The 13323-nt window shown below is 43.3% G+C and overlaps 1 protein-coding gene across 7 annotated transcripts in view; it reads right to left on the bottom strand.

Moving 5' to 3' along the window:
• Positions 1-12999, bottom strand: part of SLC8A1 (solute carrier family 8 member A1) — a 324392-nt gene extending 311393 nt beyond the window's left edge. For 3 of the 7 annotated variants that reach the window (XM_044429650.1, XM_044429655.1, XM_044429648.1), the window contains exon 1: positions 12480-12824. The gene's annotated coding sequence lies outside the window, so the exon portion shown is untranslated. Of the gene's footprint in view, positions 1-12479; positions 12825-12857 lie in introns of those variants that run through there. The other 4 variants (XM_044429651.1, XM_044429649.1, XM_044429652.1 and 1 more) reach the window with 3 other exon arrangements.
• Between the last annotated feature and the right edge of the window lie 324 nt (positions 13000-13323).

The following is a 13323-nucleotide window of genomic DNA, read 5'->3' as shown; positions in this document are numbered from 1 at the left end:
TATATATATATATATATATATATAAAAAATGTATGTATGTATATATAAAATAAAGGTAAAGGTTTCCCCTTGACGTTAAGTCCAGTCATGCTTGACTCTAGGGGGCGGTGCTCATCTCCGTTTCCTAGTCGAGGGAGCCAGCGTTTGTCCGCAAACAGTCTCCGTGGTCATGCGGCTGGCATGACTAGACACCGAGGTGCACGGAACGCTGTTACCTGCCCACCGAAGTGGTACCTTTTCATCTACTTGCATTTGCATGCTTTCGAACTGCAAGGTTGGCAGGAGCTGGGACGGAGCAACAGGAACTCACCCCGTTGTGCAGATTCGAACCGGCGACCTTTAGATCAACCAGCCCAGCAGCACAGCGGTTTAAACCACTGCGCCACCTGCAGTCCCATATATATATATAATAGGAAGTTCGATATGTCCTACAGTAGTCGTGGCTCAATAATGCTAGCAATCTGGCCTGATATACTCTGCTGTTTATACTTTCGATGGCTTAGCAAGGGAACTCTCTGACTAGGAGCCAGTAAAGTTTGCCCTGCCCTTCACTTTCTGGATTCGGTCTGTTTCTGCTAACAAGATGGTGGTTTCTCGATAGAGGGATCCCTCTTGGATGAGAAACCCCTCAGAGCCTGGGGGAAGGTGAGACCTGTTTCTGTGTTCCTCGCCCATGGGAAGAGGGCTGATGAGAGGGCGCATAAAAGCTGTCTCACGGAGGAGGGCCAGGTTCTCCTCTCGTTTTCCCAGAGTGGAGGATGTGGAATAGTGAGCCAAACTCTGGCTGAACTTCAGGGAAAAACCTCCTGAGAAATATGGGAATGGGGCCAATGACCTGGGGAGGCCACAGGCTCTCCCACCCTAAGGCATCCAAGATGCAGCTGGACAGCGATCCGTCTGGGATGCTTTAACTTGGAGCCCAGCTTTGAGCAGGGGTGGGAGCCAGTGGCCTTGCTGGTCCGTCCTACTATTTCTTAATGCTGTGAAGAAATAGCACTTGATGACCGAGACAGCATGCACTGAAAGAGCCGCCAAGCAAATGTTGCAATACCAATTGTCTCTCTGCACTGCCTGCCTTCCAAGTGTTGCGCAACAACTTGTTATGACAAGCGAGGATGATCTGCGATAGCTGCTGATATCGGTTTCATCGACTGTGATGAGCATCGCATACCCATTTCCGTGTGCTCAACTGAGGCAGATAATAAGAATTTTGTGAAGATAAATCCAGGTCGCAGTGTGATAGCCCAGAATTTATGTTATGAATGCTGGGAACTCATTCAGTCACTCAGCGCATATTTCTGGGGACTGATAGGGGCTTTTGACACATGGAAGGACTGATTCATGTGCAATGGAAACTGCAGCAAAAGGTTGCAGCACAAACTTGCCTCCCAGCAGGAATGCTTTTGCTCAGAGTTCACCTGGCAGGCCATGTGCTCCTCCATGACATGGAAAGCTGTTAGGCTCAAGCAGTAAATTCCACTACCCCACCCATGAAATTTTCTGTTTTTCCATTCAACTGATAGTCAACATTCCATGGCGTCTGAACATGTTTGGCTGTTTTTCAATGGGCCGGAGGTGTGGTGTTTCCAATAGCTCTAAGTAGCTCATCATGGAACTTAAATACACACACCAACAACACACAATTATTGGTTGGAAAGATTAGGCAAGGTTTACTATGAGAATATATGGAATGGTATCACTGAACCTGTAATTAAGGAAAGAGTCTTGTTCAGTAAACAACATTTCTGTTTATGGACTTGAACTCGTGCTGCAGCCCTAAACTCACTGACCTGGGAATAGGTCCTGTAGGAAGTAATAGGACTTCTTTCTCAATAGACATACATAGGGCTGTGCTCGATGGCAAATCTTTAAATCATGACCGAAAACACACAAAACCAAAATAAATTCACTGACTGTGGTAGTGCAGCTTTTCCACAAGTTTTTAAAGTACCTGCTTCAGAGAACTGCTTGCTTGGACACTCATCCATATGGAAGTGACGTCCCACTCCAGGGCAAAATGGACTATTTCTTAAGATGGTCACAGTAGTTTTATACTTTCTAGTTGAGGAAATAAGATTTGATGCAGAGACCAAACTAATGCTACTCATTGTTAGCAATCTCATCTCTGGGGCTCGTTTGGGCTCTGAGCAGGAGCAGTCCACAGTGAAACATTTTGCTGTAGGACTAATCCCTCTGAACCATGACCCACATTTGCATACATTTACATGTGCTAATTAGGTAGAGAGCTGTACTTTTAGAAATAATATCTATAGATTAAATATGACCACAATACCCCTCACCATAGATGGGAAGACTTAGCCCCGGTCATCTGTGTTGACCAGGTCCTGCTATTTCAAGCCCCTCAACTTCTTGTTTGTCCTCCAGGTGCTTTGAAATATACCTTTAAATAGAAGATGTCCTCTGTAAAATAGGGCAGACTACGTCCTGCAGCCCTGCAGATGCTGTTGAACTTCAGCTCCAGGCATGAAAGTGAACAGTCAAGGTTAACGGGAAAGGTAAAGCAACCAAATCCAGTGCCCCACAGGTTGCCTTATCATGACCCCCAAAGAGCAAGGCCAATCTATACTTTACATCAAGATTTTTAAAGGTTATGCTTAAGCATTCCTCTTTTATTTTGGAGGATGGGGTCCCCAAACTGGAACATGGCCCTCAGACAACTTCCTGCCAAATTCCACCTTGCTGTTACTTGCTTTTGAATTACTCTTTGCAGCAAATAACACCTTCTGGGACAAACAGTAGCTTGGGGGCAGGGGTGGCTTTTGGTGGGAAGCCAGTGCGGTCTCTGGTCTGGATGGGACCATGCATGCAGTTCGTCCTTCAGAATAAAAGGAAACAGTGCAAGTCAGCTTTTTAGGCATTAGGGATGATGTAATGTGTAGTTTGGTCCTGAAAAACTGAAGAGCAGAAAGAGCAACAGGAGCAAGATGGAAAAGAAGGGAGCTGGAAGGGCCCAGCTACCAATCCCAACTGCATTTGCTGCATCCACACTTCACATTTTTGGGTGTACTCACAAAATATTTTAGCTGCAAAGCTGTCTTAACTAAATATGCAACATGAAGTTAAACTAAGCATTTAGGGAGGGAGGGTGTAGATTTTAATCTGTGTGGTTATCTAGGTTTTCAATATGCTATTTTAGAATGAAAATGAAGGAGCAAAAAAACTCTGGTGAAATACTAGATAAAAAGAGGAAAGCTTTGTGTAATCTCACATCAATGTAAGTTCAACATTAGAAGCACCAGACCAAAGGTCTACCTAGTCCAGCATTCTGATTGCACAGCAGTCAGTCAGATGTCCATGGGACATGAGTGCAGCAGCACCCTCTCACCCATGTTCCCCAGCCACTGGCATTCAGAGGCAAGCTCAGTGGCAACGATCAACATGGCTGGATATTGAGCGAGGGCCCCCAGCCCAGCAGCTGGCTCAGCTGACCCAAGTCCCTGGACCAACTTCTCTGTTCCCTTGCATCCTGCCTCATTCACCTGCTTCTCATTCTGGCCCCTGAAACCAGCGGCTGAAAGACGGAGCAATGGATGCTCCTGCTTGGTTGCTCTCTGGCTCCTGAGCTGGCAAACAAGCCAGTGAGAGCAATGGGGAGGAAGAGGAGGAGGAGGAGGAACAGCAGGTAGCAATGCTAGTGAAAGGTAGACTTGCGAGAAAAGTAGACTTGCTGAGGGAGGGAACAGGTTAGGGGTGTCTTGCCCAAAGGCCATGAAAACCTGGAGCTGGCATTCTTCAGAGGCATAATGCTCCAAAGCTGGAGGTGATATATAGCCATCATGACTAGTAGCCAAAGTGTAATTGTATTCCAAAGTATAATTATGCTCCAAAGCATAATTTTTCCTACTTTCCATCTCCTATCCTTTGACAGGAAAAATGGTAATGGCTTGGAGGCGTTTCAATCCTCTTTGGCATAGCATGGATTATGAATCCCAATACCTGAGTAAATGGAGAACTAGACAATTAACCTGCATCTGAAATTCTCACTATATATTTAGGAAAAGCCAGATCATGAGGAAGAGCTTTACCTCGAATCTGTAATATAATTTAGCAGCATGCAAAATGGAAAGCAAAGCAGCAGAGCCGGCCTTGTACATAAAGCATTTGTTCTGCAGTGTCAAGTACACCATTTAAATATGCATTTACACACTGCAAATCTTAGTTTTGTTCACACGTGGTCCATTTTAGAAAGATAGATGATATGCAGTATTTAATGAAGTGGTTTTCCCTGTTCTGCTTTAGCAAAACTTATGACAAACCTGGGGAGAAGAGAGGGGGGAAAGAAGGCTTTCTCCTAGCTATCTTTGCAAACAGTTTTCCCCTGTCCCCACAAAATGCAAAGCAGCGTCTCAAAAGAATGAGTTAAACCCATTTAAAGTGTTCAGCACTGCAGCGTTCTTCCTGAATGTATCCAAAAATCCTTATGAAACTGTACCATCTTAAGTGGGGAAGAGAACATTTTAAAGCTAACCATCTTTTTTATTTATGATGTAAATGCTTGATTCATTTTAAGGGAAGACGTTTAGCAGAATTGCTCTGAGCCACAAGTCAGTTCGCAAGAATTTATCTGCAAGAGGCCCTGCGATGCGGTACTCGGTCATTAGTTTTGTTCTGTGAATGGCATTGTCCTCATGTAATATATGGCAGATTTCCCAGCAGGGAAGCTCTGCCCTTGGCCCAGGATTTGTTTCAAAATAAAAACAAATAAACAAACAAGCAAGCAGTCAAAAGCAAAGCAAGCAGTGGCATCAACTGGGAAACCTCCCACAAAACCACACACAAGTTCAGGTTTCCTCAGTGTGGTGCCTTCCAGATGTTTCGGGCATCAGCAAGGCCAGTGGTCAGCACCGAAGAGGGTTGTTGTCCAAAACATCTGGAGGGCTCTGAGTTGGAGAAGGCTACACAAAACAACAACAACAAAACAGCAGCATCCATGCAGCTTGTCCAAGAAGATGCTGTTAGTTTAGGCTGCCTTCTGGTACCTAGGAAGGCTGGAACATGGATTTGTGGATCCATTCCAACAAAATACTGTAACATGGGTGCACCCATTGCGTGGAACCGCACTTTAGTTGTGCTGGCTGCTGCTACAGCAATGTTATCTAAGGTGGGAGTCCCACAAACCTCTCCCTGCCTTTAGTGAATGCATACGCGCATGTGGACTTGCTACACTCAAGGAAACTTACAAACATCCATTGTCCATTCATCAGGAGGGGAAAGCTGACATGAAGTTCTGGCAGAGCACAGGGCTGGCCTCCCACGGCCCAAGCATCCCGCTTCATGTTACGTGAACTTATGGAAGGTTTTCTGAGAGCCTCACTCCGGGATTGAGGTAGCATTCATGAGTTACTTCATAAGGACCTCCACACTTCACGTCTTCCTGGTCACTCTACTTGGCTAAGCCCAAGTAACTAACCTATTGATATACTAGCCCTCCTCTGAGTTGTCTGTGACTGGTTAAAATGTGGAAGTGTAGGTAGCTGGTGGATTGCAGAACTGCCTGCCTATCAAAGCACTCCTGGCAAACTCTTGATTTTTTAGTACTTTATTGTCTAAACTGGCTGACAACCAACGCTCTCTGGGTAGTTCATAACAACATATTTAAAAACAACAACATCAAATATACCATTGAAACATATTAAAACATCATAAAAGCTACTAATACAACATTTTCTCCTTAAATAAAAACAGAAAAACAAAAATATATGTTGGGAAGACACTGTTCAACCCTGTCTAACAACCAGCAGGCCCCAGTAACTAATTAAATGCTCTGTGGTAGAGAACTATCTTCACCTGGCTCTGAAAAGGTAAGTTGGTGCCAGGTGGGCCTCAGTGGGGAGCTCATTCCATAACTTGGGGGCCCACCACTGAAAAGGCTCTTCTCCTTGTTGCCACCCTCTGAGCCTCCCTTGGAGGTGGCAATCAGAGAAAGATTCCAGATCAAGATCATAGTGTCTAGTTAAATAAAGGGCAGGAGAGGCGTTCTGTCAGGTTAACTATTTGACAGTCAATTGACCAGTCAGACCTGGAGGAGAAATTGGCAACTTGGGTCCTCCAGAAATTTTGCCCTACAACTCCCATCTTCTCCAACCATCATCATCATCATCATCATCATCATCATCATCATTATTATTATTATAACATTTCTATGCCGCCCCTTGCCGAAACCTCGGGGCAGCTTACAACACGATAAAATACAATGAAATACAATAGCACATAATCATAGCCAGTAATGAGGGCTGATGGAAGTTATACAGCAAGACTTATAGAGGACCACAAGCTGGGGGATACGATCCCCATCTTTATATATTTATCTACTTTTTTTAAAAGTGATTTCCATCTCTGTTGTAGGCCTTTAGTTGATTTCTTTCCTTTATAGTCTCTTATCTCTCCTTATTTTTTAAGTTTTTTCAGATGGGTTTGTCCCTGTTTTAATTTTCATTGAAAATAATTTTGACCCCTTTAATGGAGAGACAGGGTATAGCTATTTTTGAATAAATAAAGTCAATAAATTCTAGGAGTGTTAAGTGAACATCACATGGTTACATGTATATAATCTTTAGCTCTTTCCCTTTTTGATACATGTTACAAAAGCAGTGGAATGTATGCATAGCTCAGAAGAAAACAATTTAAGCAGCTTGTGTTATAATAAGCAATCCCATTAGGAATTTACCAATTTTGAATGAGAAACTGTCCTACCATTCAACTAAAACTTCTTCAGGGCTTTTGGTATTTGAGTTGCATTCATGTCAGAATTGTTCATGCTTTCCTTCATCTTGCCTCTAGCTTGTTGAAAGTACTATTGGATCAGACTATTCATCCCAGAAAATTTCATGGTTTTCACGTGGTGGGGAATAAAAGCTCCCGAGAATTTAGGGGAGCAAAGGGTTTCCAAGACACAGGGCCCTGTCTTTCTCATTAGCAGGCACACAAACATTATCTTCTGCACCTCAGCCTTTCCCGTTCCCTCTGAGCTACAAATCCTCACAATAGCTGAAGGAAATTAATTTTCTTAGCAACCATACGATGCTCCCTGTTGTAACGCAAAGTCTTTTGGGGTTGGTTTGGTTCTGAATGGGTAATGAAGACCGGTAAGTTTTGCAAAAGTCCTGCTCTGGGTAGAGATGAAGGCTGCTAGAACTGGTTTGTTGAAATGGATCAACAAACCAATTTGTCTGGACTCTCCTTGGGGGCAGGAGAGGCTATGGGGACTTGTTATGATAAATGCCTGCAATTCAGAATTTACCTATGTAGCGCTGAGCGTCTCCATTGCCTGAAGCTACAGCAAAGATTTTCTAGAAAAAGGAAAAAACACTCTGCCACCGTGACTAATCAAGGTAAGATGACCTTTTTAGAAATTTGTCCCCCACTCAGTTACCATATACTTCCCTCTCCCCACTTGCACAGTCCTGTGAAAAAGAGGAAGATATCTGACCTGATCCTAATGAAAAGCAAAGTAATCGAACAAATTTAAATGTATCTGCATGGACCTAAGACTTCGCTTTGTTTCTGGGCTGAAAGCCTGCTTCAGCAGGGGCTGCATGGCGATGTCGGAAGTGAGGAGAGAGTGAGGCCACTGCTTTGAACATTTTTAGAGGGGACCTGGCTCAGGTAACTCCAGCTCTGATTGGCTGGGGAGTTTCGGCAGGTGGAAAAAAGCAGTGGAGAAAGGATGGTTGACAGCTGATGGCCGGCAGGGATTGAGCGAGTCTGTGGGTGGTCTGTGAGGGGGAACAGGTCTCTTGGCTGCTCGGAAGGGTGTGTGGCATTCTGGAACGGCGAGGAGAAAGCTAAAGCCCACATATTTAAAGCAACCTGACCCAAGTGAATAGTCAGTTTAAAACTGCCAGATCTGAGATCCTTTTAAGATGTATGTTTACAGTCAATTTGAATATGTACACACAGAAATGTTTTGCAAATATACCTACCAGAGCTTCAGAAACATTTTAGTTGTAATACAAATTTGTTTGTTATTAAAGATTCATGCAAATTAATCATACAAAGCCTTTGTAGACAATTCAAAAGGAACCAAAACAAAATATTGGCCCAGAGGTTGTGCACCATTCCTGTCTGTAAGCTTTAAAGAACAGAGCAGGGCCAGCTGGGTTCTGAGAGGAGATTCAACTGCAGTGTATGAGAATATAGGATAGTCCTCTCTTGGGATTGTGCCACCTCTCCTTTTCTTGAATTCCATGGCCAACAATTTATGTGAGAGTGTTATCAGTCAGTTCTAAATTCTGAGGATCCAAAAGTCAATGCAGCTCTCATGTCTGGGGTGATTTGTGCCTGTAAGCAGCAGAAAGGGGGTGAGTGGTAAATAAGGCACCCCTCATTTTCTTACCATAAAGTGGCCAAGGAAGCAGTTCATACAGCTTTGAGAAAGAATAATCTTTTATCTGAACCCAGAAATTCACGTGGGGGTATCAGAGGCTGTCCTATTGTTAAGGCAAAGAGCCCAAATATGCCCCAAATATGTGTGTGCGTGTGTGTGTGCGCGTGCGCATGCATGCGCCTTCCATGTCTGTAATTCACTTGAGAGAGAATGCTCCCACTTCATACTGCAAGTGTTCCTATGTGCATACGCCATGGTGCAAATCCAGCTCCCCACTCCAGCTATTTATTTTTCAAATTTTTCAAATTTCAAACTTGGCTGGGTGTTAAGTGATAAATGTCACATCCTGTTTGGCCCTCCTTGGGTATGGATCTGATCAGTCCCAAGGGTGGTAGCCCCATGTAATAGCACAAATAATTCAAGAATCGTCTTCTGTCTGGATGTTATGTTTTCTGTGATTTTGCACAGAATGTTGATAAGGGTCCTATTCAAGAGAAGTTTGGCTAGCTGAATGTAATGACAGAAAGCTGGGATATGAGTCCAACAACCCAACCGATGGACAAACAAGAGGCTGGGAACTGATAAAGAGAGAGGCAAGGATGAATTCTGGCCTACTGTTTGCTTATTCTTTTATATACACGATTTGAGAATACACTGGTCTGAAAATGCCCAACACAACAAAGTTTATGGGTCTAGAGTTGGCATTTATGCATCACCAGAGAGAGAGAGAGAGAGAAAGAGGAAATGTGGGCAACTGTTTGCACAAAATGTGTATATGCCAATTTATAGGTATGCATGCAAATTTAGAAATAATGTTTATACAGTGAAGGGAAAGGCAGTGCATTTAAACATAGCAGGGAAAACTGACCGGGTAACTTGTATGGTGTTCAGTCTGCTGTTGATGGACAGCTACGCACCTGTTGGTTCTGTGTCTTTAAATGAGATTTGGCTGGAACAGCCTCTCAAATAATATACTGTCTCCTCTACAGCAGGACACCTGGCTATCCTGCAGGGGTCTGGTCAGTGCTTGGATAGGAGACCCCAGGAATCCTAAGCATGCTTCCCCGGGTTCTCTCATGAAAGAAAAGTGGGTAGAGCTGCAACGGAAGAGATGCACAAGAACTTGGGTCTCCCGCCTGCTAAAAGAAGCTCAGGCCAGCCAGTTCTCTCCAAGCAGGCCATTGGCTATTATTTCTGTCCCCAGCAGTACTTTCCCAATTGTTATGCTTCATTCTGTGGCAACTGAATGTGCTCAATCCTCTTTGGACTATTGTTTTTCTTAAAGTTCCCCTTTAGGTTCTCTTTGTCCTTTTTTAATTGGTCCTTCTACATAACAGCACAAAGACACCAATGTAAAGGCACCAAGACATCACTTAGTCAAGGCCTTCCTCATTCCTGGCTTCCCCATTCTCATGACCTCCAAATGTGCTGAATCCTGCAGTTCCCATCATCCCCAGTCAGCATGGCCAGCCAGGAAGTGTCATAGCTCATCGGGGAGAAAAACCTGCATTGCATTCCAAAGGACCGAGATTCACTCTTTGCTGTCTCCAGAGAGGAAACAGAATCACCCTCATTTGCAACCTGGAAAGCTGCTGCCAGTCAGTGTAGGCAGTACTGAGCCAGAGGATATAAGGTGCTGCTTTCTGTTTGTGAAGACTAGAACAGACTGCACTATATCAGAATGGCAAACAGAGTTAACATTTTCTTACAGAAAACAACACAGCTGCAAACAGCGGCCCACCAGGGAGCGAGTGACACCAGAGCCTTCCTGCTACCCTTTCTTTTCCTCGAAGGATATTTTACATGGGAGAGCACTAAGAAAATGTGCTGTTACATTTCTTGTTTTGTTATCTGTCTTGATATCCATTTCAGATAAATATTGATTTAATGTTTTAAACAAGCAAAGTCAACATATTTGTCTTTGTAGTCAGGTATTATTGCTCATTTTGCTCTGTCCAAGATTGTTTCCCTAGCTTCATAGAGATCCTTTTAACTGGATGTACCAAGAGTAGAAACAGGACCAAAGTCTATGCCCTACCACAGAACTGCACTTCTTTCCCTTTGGGATTCTAAAGGCCTTGATCCAGACTTTGGAAAATCCTGAGCAATGATGGCTTGAGTCTGTTCTGCTAGGACCCTGGAGGCAGCGGGTAATCCTAGGTCTGAAAACAAGAGTTGGCTCACGTGTGCAAAGGAATATAAGAAGTAAGGAGACCCTGAGCAACTTAAAGCAACAACAACAACAGATATAATACAGGTCAGTTGCTTTTCCTCTAAACAATAGAACTAGAAGGGAAGAAACAAGTGGAAAGAAACAGAAGTGTGTATCATCGGATTTAGCAGTGGCAGAAGTTTCAGAAAAAAAGGATATGTTAGATTAAAGTGTGTGGTCCAGCAAACATCAGTTACAACCAGATCCTTCTAAATTTGTTGACTCAGAAGTAAGACCCCTTGATTTCAGTCAATCTTATGTGCAGAAATAATAGGCCAAAGATTGCAAACTTAGACATGTGACTGGAACATCTAGTATCTTGCCCTCCACAAACTTTCCAGCCGTTCCTGCCTTGGGAAAGTTGCAACCGCATACTCAGAGCCTCAGTTCCTGATCTGAAGTATTGGATTAACCATTGGTCTCCCAGGGAAGCTGGGAGGTAGCGTGAGTTATGGATTGCAAAAGCATTTAGGAGGCCACCTGGTGAGCTTAGGGAGGAAGAAGTCTAAAGATTTAAATGCAGCTTTCCCAGGCCTAAAATTATAATCCTAAACAGACCTTCCTGGAAACCAGTGAAGTCTATGGAACTGAATTTCCAAGCATATGTTGTCTGTAAACCATATTTTCTATCCCATACAGAATAATACTTTTCTAGATTTATCTTGACCGTTCTTTCTGGCTGATGTCTTTCATTGACTGCTTTGAATGTTCCCAATCCATCTGAGTGGATTCCTCTGCCCATAATTATCCTTCCAACATCTCCAAAGATGACACCAGCATTGATTAGGATGGAAACTGGAGAAGCAACCCAGTGTGTAGTGCTAGTAGTACCAGGCTTCATAAACGTAGGTGCTCTGTTAGCAGGTGAAGACATGCAAGCTGGGAAAAATGTATTTTTCCCTTGTATATGCCACTATTCAGAAAATACAACCATTTATAGCCATGGGGTTGGATCCAGACTTAGCCAATGGGATTATGTTAATTGTGAGTTACTAAAGTTCTATTACATACTTTAATAGAGTGGGCATTTAATAGGGTGGGCATGTCATGAGCGGAGCTGGCTAGTGCCGGAGGTCAGACTAGATGGCCCGGGAGACCCCTTCTGACTTGCTATGTTTCTATGTTACATTCAATGATTTTACACTAGGAATGACTGGATGTGACCCATTGAAACTCATTAAAATAATTAAACATAGAAATAGAAATGGAGGGGGAAGTAAATCAGTAAAATATCTTATTTCTGTAATACTAACAAATAAATTTTAGAAGGGCTTTCCCCGCCAAGTGATCACTGCCATCACACAGCAGCCCACATCATTAAAAGAGGTCAGACTCCTGATTCCTAACAATTTTATGAACCCAAGTTTAAAACCATGAAGATCCTGAAATGCATCCCATGCCTCAATTATACCTGTGCAAATGCAAATCATGTCAAAGGTAACTTCCCAAGATACAAACACACACACATGTGTATACACAGACATGCAAGCTCTTTACCATCACTTCAACATTAAAAGGCAGATTTTCTCTTTAATAACCAGCATTATTTGGATTGAAGCTACTTATGTTTTAGTCTAGCAAATTACTTATAGCTTGCTCCTGGGAAGAACTGTTCCTTCAGAGGTGCCAAAACTCCTGAGATCTTCCCTTAGAGAGCTTAGTGACAACAGCACACACGCCGTTGCTTTGAAGGGCTTTTGTCTTCCATGAAGCCCCGGTTTCCATGAAAACTACGTAAAGGTCTTTCAACAGAACGCAATCTACTGATCTGGTTTAAGAAATGTGCTTTTGGCTGTCAAGAGCAATATCACTGTTTCCTAAAAGTGCTTCCTACAATTCCATGACTCAACACACTCAGTGTAAAGCTAGACACGATGCTTAAAATGAAAGTCAAGGCACTCTGCACCTCCAGATACTTACACTTGTGCAGCGTGTACACTAGCACATGCGAAGATGGTACGCCAGCCTGATGCTTTATTGCTAATGCTGATGCATTAGAATTAGCTGGTTCAGACATTCCAAGGGAAAGTAACCAAGGATAAAACACCATTTCTTTTCCTCTTGCAGATTTTGTTTCCTCCCTCAGGAAAGTTGCTCTGCTTCCCAGGTAGCAGCCCTGCTCACTTCACTTTCTGCCATTCCTTTAGAAACTGCAGCCAAGATCTCTCCCTTTCTCTCTCTTACAAAACATCAGAACAGCCTCCAGTGTAAATGCTGCTCCTCTGAGTATTTCCTGAAGCCCACACATTCAGGGAAAGTAATGCGAAGGAGTTTTTATCCCCTTGCCTTGCCACTTACCGCTGTCAAGTCTTGGCGGTTCTGTGCAGGGCCGAATGGAACAAGCACTCATATGATTGCTTCTCTAAATTTACTAGAAAGAAAGGAGTTTGGATGCTTGTCCTTTAAATGTCTCTAAACATGGTTTGCATAGCTGGATAGCAGCTTATCTCTGCTTTTCTGCTTTTGCTTCCATACATGGATCTGTTCCCAACAGTAACTCCAAGCTGTCGAAAAGAAGCTATCTGGCAGCTTTCGGCTTCATCCAACACATAAATGATAAAAAAAGCACCACCCTTTCTGCCGGGCACCTTTTACAACCTTTAGTCCAAAGCCTCTTCTTTTTCTTCTTTCTCCTTTTTCAGATCAACTTGAAGGCAACAGATTCCTTTTCATGGCTTGTTGGAACAAATCATTTGAGACCAGTATATGCAGCCATGAAAAATTGATGCTTAGGCTTACAGTGTACTTAAAATGGCTTCAATCT

This window comes from Varanus komodoensis, unplaced genomic scaffold (genome assembly GCF_004798865.1).
Source record: "Varanus komodoensis strain SLA01 unplaced genomic scaffold, ASM479886v1 scaffold2, whole genome shotgun sequence".
In the NCBI taxonomy this organism is placed as follows: domain Eukaryota; kingdom Metazoa; phylum Chordata; class Lepidosauria; order Squamata; family Varanidae; genus Varanus; species Varanus komodoensis.
Note: the sequence above shows the minus strand (reverse complement) of the source record. Positions and strands in the feature narration are given on the sequence as shown.